This window comes from Anolis carolinensis, chromosome 4 (assembly GCF_035594765.1).
Source record: "Anolis carolinensis isolate JA03-04 chromosome 4, rAnoCar3.1.pri, whole genome shotgun sequence".
Lineage (NCBI taxonomy): Eukaryota > Metazoa > Chordata > Lepidosauria > Squamata > Dactyloidae > Anolis > Anolis carolinensis.
The window spans coordinates 201,586,642-201,595,319 of NC_085844.1; the positions used below are offsets into that span (position 1 = coordinate 201,586,642).

The window sequence follows — 8,678 nt, forward strand, 5'->3', positions numbered from 1 at the left end:
TAAATATCTTGTAAAATGATAACTCCCATCTATATATATATATATATATATATATATATATATAAAAGAGTGATGGAATCCCGGCAGCGAACAAAACAACAAAACTACATACCCCACAACCTCAAAATTTAGCAGCACAACCCCTCCTCCATGCCTCTAGGTTCATACAACAAAAATAGACAACAGAAACCACCATGGGGCCTAAAAAATCCAAAAAACAAGAACGCTCCATGTGCGCCTACGCCAAAACAAACCCCAGGCATGGACAGAACAACCCCACCCCTCCCCTCAATGGGCTCTCCCACGCGCTCCCCTTTTCCTGCCCCGAGGCACCGCCCACCAAAATAAAACTCACCCACCGGCCCTCAACATGGCACCAGGGAGGAGGGAACAGCGAGGTCTGCACAGAGCCCCCCTCTGCCGCCCTCCAGAAAGGCCTGGCCTTTATCCAAGGCAGTCGACCATTTAGTACTCAATGTTTTTGAACTAAATGTTGCAATGTTTGGGTGATACATTCGTAAAAACAGTAATTAATACATAACATGACTGTATATCGTATGTAATAATTACTGTGGTCTAATAAGAAAACAAAACAATAGAATCTCTAAAATCAGGACACAAAATACAAAACAACACTCAGAAGACAGGGAAATTCCAGACAGGGGAATTCCAGACAGGAAACAATCAGCCCAGCTAACACCTCCCAACAAAGGATTCCCTCAACCACGAAACAACCAGGCCTCGAACCTCCAAGGCCATTCAATACAAATCAAGGTAACTAATTGCAACATTCATACTTCCTGCACTCAGACTATTCATTCCTATTCGACCTGGCCAACCAACAATTCCACAAGGTAGAAAGCAACCAGGCTTCAAACCACCCAGACTACTCACTCCTCTTCAACCTGTCAAACCAATATTTGCCCTACATAAAAAACCCTCTCGTTTGGAAGCTATCAGGCCACTCTGTTCCATTCAACCAGCCCAAGCAAGAAGGCCCCTATATAGAAAGCGCCCAGGCTTAGAAGCAGCGATGCTATTCAGTGCAATTCCAATTGGCCACAGCAATGCGTGGCAGGGCACAGCTAGTGATTCTATAGAATCATAGAATCATAGAATCATAGAATCATAGAATCATAGAATAGTAGAGTTGGCAGAGACCTCATGGGCCATCCAGTCCAACCCCCTGCTAAGAAGCAGGAAATCGCATTCAAAGCACCCCCGACAGGTGGCCATCCAGCCTCTGCTTAAAAGTCTCCAAAGAAGGAGCCTCCACCACGGCCCGGGGGAGAGAGTTCCACTGTCGAACAGCTCTCACAGTGAGGAAGTTCTTCCTGATGTTCAGGTGGAATCTCCTTTCCTGTAGTTTGAAGCCATTGTTCCGTGTCCTAGTCTGCAGGGCAGCAGAAAACAAGCTTGCTCCCTCCTCCCTATGACTTCCCTTCACGTATTTGTACATGTCTATCATGTCTCCTCTCAGCCTTCTCTTTTGCAGGCTAAACATGCCCAGCTCTTTAAGCCGCTCCTCATAGGGCTTGTTCTCCAGACCCTTAATCATGTTCGTCGCCCTCCTCTGGACGCTTTACAGCTTGTCAACATCTCCCTTCAACTGTGGTGCCCAGAATTGGATGCAGTATTCCAGATGTGGTCTGACCAAGGCAGAATAGAGGGGGAGCATGACTTCCCTGGATCTAGACGCTATTCCCCTATTGATGCAGGCCAGAATCCTATTGGCTTTTTTAGCAACCGCATCACATTGTTGGCTCATGTTTAACTTGTTGTCCACAAGGACTTCAAGGTCTTTTTCGCACACACTGCTGTCAAGCCAGGCGTCCCCCATTCTCTATCTTTGATTTCCATTTTTTCTGCCGAAGTGAAGTATCTTGCATTTGTCCCTGTTGAACTTCATTTTGTTAGTTTCGGCCCATCTCTCTACTCTGTCAAGATTGTTTTGAATTCTGCTCCTGTCTTCTGGAGTGTTAGCTATCCCTCCCAGTTTTGATGATCATGCCTTCTAACCCTTCGTCTAAGTCGTTAATAAAGATGTTGAACAGAACCGGGCCCAGGACGGAGCCCTGCAGCACTCCACTTGTCACTTCTTTCGATGATGAAGACGATGCATTGGTGAGCACCCTTTGGGTTCGTTCGCTTAGCCAACTACAGATCCACCTAACTGTAGTTTTGTCTAGCCCACATTTTACTAGTTTGTTTGCCAGAAGGTCGTGGGGGACTTTGTCGAAGGCCTTACTGAAATCCAGTTACGCTACATCCTACAGTTAGAAGAGACCTCATGGGCCATCCAATCCAACCCCTTGCCAGGAAGTAGGAAAATCGCATCCATAGCATTAAGTGATGACAGTTGAAGTGGTTTCAAACTGCATTAAGTCTGTAGTCTAGAAGCACCCCAAGTCTCTACCTCAAGAGCAACTGCAGGGTGCACTAATCCTGAAAATACCAAGTTTCAGAGAAGAAAAACAATGACCAAAAGTGGCTGGAAGTTGCAATTTGGGACAAAGAAAAGTTGGGGGAAGGGGGAAATCTTCAGGTTGTTTAATAAAATAAATTGCTGCTGTTCCAATTCCAGACTTCCAGAATGGTCCATTTTGCATACAGCCTTGTGTAAAACTAATGGTAAAGCCTCAGTTTAATTACTAGTCTCGCTTTAGTAAACTCATCGAAACAATGGAACTTACATTTTTTTGACTTACCAAGTTTTCATTGATTTAGTGGGTCTACTCAAATTAAAACTTAAAAATGCTTTTGAGCCTAATGACTGTATGTGCTATCAGTTGGTTTTATTCAAAGTATCGTTACAAAAGAGGGATGTCTTACTATCTGAGACCTTTCCCTTTGCATGTTTATCATCAACATAAACCTGGGAAACACCAGATAATTTTTCTTATATAATATGAGAAATTGACACTAGCTTATTTAATGAAAAGAAATTGAGGTTTTCCTGATGTGAAGAGAGCTGTACCACAATAAATGTCCTTTGCTGTTAAATTGTATAAAAAACATAAGAGACACTTCTTTGGCATTAATATCAGATGCTCAGTAAATGCCAGTATTCTCTGAGATTTGCCATTGACATCTAGGAAAGTTAAAAATCACCAATAAAAGTCAACGTAGTTAGTGTTCGATTAGGAATGGGAAATGCGATACCTTCCAGATAGTGATAAGATTTAAATCCCACCGCCCTAACTAACACTGGCAGGAGTAAGAAATTCTGGGAGTTGTAGATCAACATCTGGAGGGCTGCACACAAGACCATAGCCGGGGGGGAAATTGGGGGGGGGGGTGCTGGCGGTTGAAACTTATTTTAGCGAATCATGAAGAGTAGTTCCATAACACCAAACAATTTAGAAATCAGGCTCCATTGATAAACTTCAGTGGACACTCAAGATAGATAAACTTCAGTGGAAACTCATGGGGATTTGGTTAATCAGTTAAAATTCATGAGTAAACCAGGTTGTTTTTTTTTAAAAAAACCTGAACATTTTCGGGGGGGGGGGGGTTGAACCGACATCCCCCCACCCTTGGCTACAGCCCTGGCTGCACAATCCCTATTCCAATTAAATTTCTGATATTACTTAGAATGCATTCCAAATCAATAAAGATATGATGAGGCATTCTACCATAAACACTGTTCACACATGGAAATGAGAAGGTATTGAAAAGTTTATGAACCTGCTTTCACTTCTGGAAGAAAAGCTTTAGCATACAATGAAAGATCTCAAATATATAGGAGGAAACCTGAGAATAGCAACATGAGATCTCCTTTTGTTTGTAGGAACGGGGAGGAGGGGGGGGGGGAAAGAGTGCCAGTACAAATAAAAATTTGACTAGTGATGAAAATCACTGATGCATATCAAGCAGCGGGAAGTTGAGGGACAGGCAAACTTTAACCTCAGCAACTGAATTTGCATTTTCAATGTCTGACTATGCGGTGGTTCACAATATTTTTAACATTCTTGTTACTCTCACTCATTATGAGAAAATAATGTAATGATGTTCCCAGCTTTCTTAATTCTATCAATAAATACCTCGTACAGATTAGTGTAAACCAGAAAGGTACACCTTATTTGGATGTTAAAGTTACCTGGCAATTACACAGAGGGCTTATTTCTCCATAGATGACATGGGAAGTAAAGCAATATGAATACATCAGAGAGGTGCTTTCAGTCTTGGTCATGCAAGTGCTTCCACAGACACAGTATGTATGTGCATAATAGTCACCCAACTATCTTGCTTTACAGCAAAGGGAAACATTGAAACCTTCCTACAATTCAAACAGGATGATAGCTTTAGCAGTATTTTTCATTCTCCATGCATAGGAGAAGGGAAGAAAAGAAGTGAAAATAAAGGCAGAATTCACACTGACTCCTGCATCCTCTGTATACTGTGAAAGCAGGTGCTGGCATCATGAATAATAGCCATAGGTGGAACACAGCAAAGCCCAAATGCCCGACAGCACAGGTGATTTTCCAGCTTATTCCTCCAATTGACAATAGTGTCAATTTCTCTGAAGACAGAAAGTGAGTCGGGGGCAAGGGAAAAAGGGTAGATGAAAAGATGTGGGTCTTTGCTGTTGATTTCACAAAGCATTGTATATACTCACACATAGATCGATCTCACGTATAAGTCAAAGAGTATGGATTTTTATATGACCTGCAAATAAGTTGAGGATCATTCTGTAGAGAAGAGAAAGCATCAATGCTGCCTTGGGGGGGGGGGGGGGGGGCAGCTGTCCCTGGGCATCATTATCATTTCCTCACCCAGGTATATTAAAAGGCCAGAAATGGCACCATGGCAGATAAAGTTGCTTCTTTTAGGTTCTCCTGGGATGGATTAAGCCCTTGAGCTCTTTATTCAGAGAAGTGGATAATTCTTTTTTATGTGTTAAGTTCACTTTTTAGAGTCATAATAATACAGCCACCATCCATTGCCAGTCTCAGGACTTATTGAAAAGTGCCAGAAAAGTTAAATTGGCTTTAGAGCTCGATAACTGTTGTAGTGTAAAAGGGCTAGTGGCACCTAGAGACACCATAAAAAGGGTGATACCTCATTCTCATCACTTGTTTTATTATGAGACACAACAAAAGACTAACCCAAACCTCCATAGAAGTTGCCTTTTTTTTTTAAAGTGGGACATGAAGGCATCAAAATCATTAAAAGTTTCTTATTCCTTTGCTCAGTCATTAAACCAAATAGGGACTGCAGTCAAAAAAATCAGAATACTAAAAGAATCATGAATTAGTTTTAAGTGTCAAGTGTAAAGAGACATGCCATTAAATACCAACATCAGAATTATCTAGGCCATAGCACTTTTAATTTCTGTACATAGGTGTGAAATCAGGACAGTGAAGGAAGGGAACAGAAGGAAAAACAATTCAACGGAAATGTAGTGCTACAGAAAAGTTCTGCAGATAGCATTGACTGCTCAAGAGACAAATAAATTAATCTTAGAACTCTTACTAGAATTCAAAATAACTAGAGTGAGTCTGTCGTATTTTGGACATTTCATGAGAAATATGACTCATTGTAAAATACAATAATGCATGGTAAAAGGAAAGGCATTGTGAAAAGAGGAAGGGTTGGGGATCTTGGAGGTCTCTCATTCATAAGGTCACCATTGAAGTTGAGTTGATGGCAAACAGCAGCAACAACAACCTGCCACCACTTGTTTTTCATGCACAAGTTCGTGCAATCATGGATATCCTCCCTGTGGCCCTTGTGTTTGGGCTTGGATGGGTTGATCCACATAATGCTGTGTAGTGGACAAAAGGAGAAATACGTGTGCATGTGTCAAACTAGATGGCAAATTCAGTACAAAGCAGTCAGCTGTAAGAATTTTCTGTCACAAACAAACACATAAAGCCCAATGCAGTTTGGAGCCCAAATTCAGTTTCTTCTGAATGGGGACTAAAAACAATAATAAAAGCTCAATTATCCTCAAAGGCACTTCACTTCAGTTATGAGTAAAAATAAATTATCTAACAGCTAGACAGTAAAATTAAGTTTGTCCTTCATAATAGCTTTTAATGTTCTGTGTTTCTGTTCAGTTTTGACTTAAGTGAAATCCTTACTCTGGCAAAACACTTTTGAGATTTCAAAAGAAGACTTTTACAACAGTAGTGTCACTAATTAGTTTTTGTTACTGTTCTTGTTGATTTTTGTTCACAGCAGATCATGAGAGAACTTTGAAGTTCCTACTTCCACAAAATAAAAAAGCTTTCTTTTACTGAGGTAGTCCAAAGTTTGTAATCGTTGTTTTGGTCACTCATGTGGCATGCTGTATGCATTGGGCAATCTGTCTAATCCCAGCCTGCTTCCGTCTTGCAAAGTGACTTTTTTCCAGAGGACTACAATTCCATGATGTCCCAGTCGGCAGTGCAAATCAGAATATTGTTTGCAGATTATAAAATTGTTCAACATTTCTGTAAGTGTCAGACGGGAAACGACCACTCTAATGCAATGGAAGGGTGTGACTTTCATTGTCCCAGCAGTCATCCTGTACTATTTTGAATGAATGAATGAATGAATGAATGAATGAATGAAGCTTTGTTTATAGCCCGCCCTACCTCCCCGAAGAGACTCAGGGCGGCTTACAACAAAATACACAGTGGCAAACATTCAGTGCCGACAGTAATATATAAAAAAATTAAAACAACTTTATACATGATAAAATAGCGTAAATAAACAAGACAGAATTGTCCCTTGTCTTCTCAATAAGGCACCTGTTCTTTACCCCCTTTTCTAAGCTATTTGCATAGCCTGAATTCCTAAATACACTTACCCAAAGCAAGGTAGATCAAAATCAGTGTAGCTGAACCTCAGGTAAATATAGTGAAAATTAGCTGAAACATTCACAAAAATATGTTACGTGATTGGAGATTTAAAGAGCTGACATAACCCATGATAAAGTTCAATACTCAAAATTATTATTGTTATTTATTTATTTATTTATCTATCTTTATCCTGCTTTTCTCCCATGGATGGGACTCAAATAATTGTGCAGAAGATATTTGGACCAGTTCTAATATGTATATGTTTGTGTGCGTGTGCACACACATACACACACAAAGACATACTGTTCCCCTCTAGGAATTCATTTTTGCAAAGTCTAGTAGTAGAGAGCATAAAATAAAATAAATGTTCAAATTCCCACTTATTTTTTGGGTTGTTTTTTGTGTATGTGAGATCCTGTTAGAAATGCAGCAATAGTAAACAAATGTTACTCACACTCTTGGTTAATTGTGCAGAGTAGGTCAGAGGTACAAATTCTCCTTTTCTTGTTGCTTTAATCCTCCTGGTATGACTAAAGGGGCGAAAAACCTTGACCCTTGAGACACTTCTCTTTGTGTCGCTGTTTGTTCCCGGACTTCTTAAGTACAGCTGGCACAACACTGGACTTCACAAGAAATGAAAGTACTGTAAGACCTCCTCTGAGCTCCAACCCTGTACATCCATCCACCTGTTGAGACTTCTTAAAGGAATATGACCCCACTCAGGTGCATAGAGCTATAAACCTTTTGATCACATGAGCAACATTAAATATATGTTACCTGTACAAAGTGCTTTAATACTTACGAAATGATAATTCCCAAACATGTAAAATCTGACAACATAAAGTTTGTGATCATCGTTAAAAGATCAGGACACAGTATGGGCACTTGATTTGAAATGAACTGAGATTAGAATTTTGGAATATAAAATCAAGTCTAAAGCAGGGTTCACCTTAAGGCCATGAAATCCAGGGTCTAAAATAATTGTACCATTGCACTTGATCAATGTATTTTTTAAAAAAAATCCACTAAATATATTGTAAATATATTTTTATCCTATGGATGTGCAACTTTCCTTCCAATAAACATGTTGTTATGAAGTATGTTTGTTCCAAACATATATTTTTCACCATATACCTTACCTCTCAGGTTTTGCCCTACTCCAATGAAAACTTTTAAAATAGTCATTTTACTCCATACCATATTTCTGTTGCAATCATATGACTGCTCCACAAATCAGAGTTTTCTTTAAGCAAGGAAAATGCTATTTCTCTCTCTCCCAGTTTGACCATGAGCTACAAAGTGAAATATGGTTATATGACTTAGGGAGCAATGAATAAAGGGTGGCATAACCTTTCTCTTCTTGCTTATGATATTATGTGAATTTAAGGGTTATTTTTGTTTCCTAATAGGTTTCCAAATTCTGTTAGTGCTTGCCAGCTTTACTCCTGATTTACAAGGGTTAAATATGTCCAAGGCTACGTACTGCTTTATACTGCCTTCCACCTGCAAGCAGCATTTTAAACAAATTGATTTTCTGTGACCAAATAGTCTACCTCAGACAATGAATAAGGTATTCATTCTGTATCCCTTCCTGGTATTGGTGAATCATGGCTTTCATGTTTCTCAAATAGGCAAATAAGTAAACAGTTGGAGAAATTATTTGTTTTGATATGTCTGAGTTGATGAGGTGGACAGTGATGAGTAGGTAAAGGCCATTGTGCTTGTGAATCAATCATACATCTCTCTCTCTCTCTCTCTCTTTCCCTCCATGCATGTGTGTGTAGGAATAAATACATAACATAACACAATATTAAAATATAATTTATACTCTATCATATTATAATATTTAAGATAATATAAAACATATTATTCAGATGTGCACATACACGT

The 8,678-nt window shown here is 39.6% G+C and overlaps 1 protein-coding gene across 3 annotated transcripts in view; it reads right to left on the minus strand.

The window, feature by feature from the left end:
* pigr (polymeric immunoglobulin receptor) overlaps positions 1–7,482 on the minus strand; it is a 28,022-nt gene extending 20,540 nt beyond the window's left edge. For all 3 annotated transcript variants that reach the window (XM_062978598.1, XM_062978599.1, XM_062978600.1), the window contains exon 1: positions 7,243–7,482. The gene's annotated coding sequence lies outside the window, so the exon portion shown is untranslated. The remainder of the gene's footprint in view (positions 1–7,242) is intronic.
* Positions 7,483–8,678: the final 1,196 nt, after the last annotated feature.